A 2,547-nucleotide genomic window follows, 5' to 3' on the forward strand; every position below is an offset into this window, starting at 1 on the left:
GAACACATACACTGTGATGCTCAAATGTTCTTTCACGCTCACTGTCTTTCTCATCACAATGATAATGTATCTGTAGTCTTATCCTGACTGACACAGTTACTTTTCTCGTGTGTGTGTGTGTGTGTGTGTGTGTGTGTGTGTGTGTGTGTGTGTGTGTGTGCGTGTGGAATTTTCAGGACGCAACAGTCTTTTCCCTTGTGCGAATAGCACTGAATAAGTTAAGGGGAAGCAACCTTGTGAGCTAACCTCGCAGTGAAAAGAAATACTGGATAGTCGTTCTTAATCGTACAAGACTGATCCTGTTCACATCAGGCGTGTACCCCCTGTCTCCGTGTCTCTGTCTGTCTGTCTGTCTGTCTGTCTCTCTTCTCTCTTTCCTCTTTTCATCTTCTCTCTTTCTCCATCTCTCCCATTCTCTCTTTCTCTCAGTCAGTCTTTAAACACACACACACACACACACACACACACACACACACACACACACACACACACACACACACACACACACACACACACACACACACACATCCACAGTCATTTCGTTTAGTCCGTGAGATTGGTAATTGGGTATAGTCTGGTAATTAGATAGATAAGTGTTACTCTATTGTTCATTATCGCAATACAACACACACACACACACACACACACACACACACACACACATATGCGTGCACGCGCTCACACACACGCACGCACACACAAACACACATACACACACTGTCACTCATGATGTAAAAAAAGCAATTGTTGCTTATCCAATTTACCATCATGAAATAAAATCTTGACTTGACTTGACTTGACTCATACACTGACACCGACTAGCACACTAACACGCGCGCGCACATGCATACATCACAGACACACACTTACATGCATACATGTGTAAACACGCGCGCGTGCGCGCACACACAAACACACACCCCATGTTGTTTCTTTCAACTTGGAAAGGCAATCTTCGCAACCAAACACAGTACACCAACCAATACAGAATACCGAACACACACACACACACACACACACACACACACACGTCCAAATTTTCATTATGTGGATAGACGTTAAACTGAAGAACAGAGAGAGAGGGTGGGGGGAGGAATTGGGGGGCGGGGGGCGGGGGGGGTCAAGCAACTCCATTCCACAAGACCCTTGTTGCTATCACCGACACACAGTGTGGCCCTCAGCTAGCAATACAATCAAACACAGCTCAAACGGCCTTCAAAGGTGTGTCAAGTTCACGAACCGGGTGCAGTCACGTGACATGTCTCACCTGGCGGCGAGCTGACAGCGGCAGATTTGAATGAAACGCAGACGATTTCCGTCTTGTTGGCGAACAATGGCCTCAGTGTTGACAGTGGGAGTTCGAACCGACGTTTGTGTCGACTTTTATACCTTGGAAGAGCTTGTGGACGCTGGATGGATGTGTAGTAAAAAAGACGAAGTGAAATTCTAGCACACGTGAACTGGCTGCAATTCATGTTTCAGTGACTGAGTGACCGAATGGCTTCAAATTGTGACGAGCGAAGTGGTGAAAGGTGGAGTGTCGAGTTGGTCGAGTGTGACGGTGAGGTAAGTAGTGTGCACAGGTTTCGGCAATGTTGTTGACAACACACGGTACGGAATACACACACACACACACACACACACACACACACACACACTGACACACACACACTCGCACGGCGCACACACACGCACGCACGTACACACACACACCACTGACACACACAAACACGCGCACGCACACACACACACACACACGAACGCACGCACGCTCGCACGCGCGCGCGAGCACACAGTGTCGCAAATGATTACATCTATCTATCTGTTGGTTGGTCTGTGTGTGTGTGTGTGTGTGTGTGTGTGTGTAGTATTTGTACGTCATGATCCCACTAGCTGTGTGTGTGTGTGTGTGTGGTATTTGCACGTCATGATCTCACTAGCTGAGATCTCAATAGACTTAAGCTTTGCCTCCGTCGAGGATTCAAATATTCGACGAGCAGCATACGCTGGAAAGTTTTAAAAAAAAGGTCCGGCGATCTTCCCCCCCACTCCATACTCCCCACTTCCCCCCCGGCCCTTCACCTCCTCCATCTCCTTCTCCACCCCAAGGTTTGCACAGTCCAGGGATTTGTGATCCCTGTTGGACAAGCAAGGTGCGCCCACGGAGCGGCCGAACGGTTAGCCAGGGATGGAGAACAATGCTTGTGTGTGTGTGTGTGTGTGTGTGTGTGTGTGTGAGGGGATGGGTTTGGGGATGAGGGGTCTGGGTGTCGTTGTGTATTGAGATGAGCAATGGAACGGAAAATGTGTGTGTGTACGTGTTTGTGTAGTAGTAGTAGTCTTCAGTTTAACGTCTTCCACTTAAAGTGATATTAGTGTTTGTGTGTGTGTGTGTGTCTGCGCGCGCGCGCGTGTGTGTGTATCACAAAATATCTGTGTAGGGTTAAGGGGGATCAGTGTCCCTTCAGTGTATATGAGCGATGGTAAGATGTGTGGGTGTGGGTGTGTGGGTGGGTTTGCGTACACACACACACACACACACACACA

This window comes from Babylonia areolata, chromosome 8 (assembly GCF_041734735.1).
Source record: "Babylonia areolata isolate BAREFJ2019XMU chromosome 8, ASM4173473v1, whole genome shotgun sequence".
NCBI classification, from domain to species: Eukaryota; Metazoa; Mollusca; class Gastropoda; order Neogastropoda; family Buccinidae; genus Babylonia; species Babylonia areolata.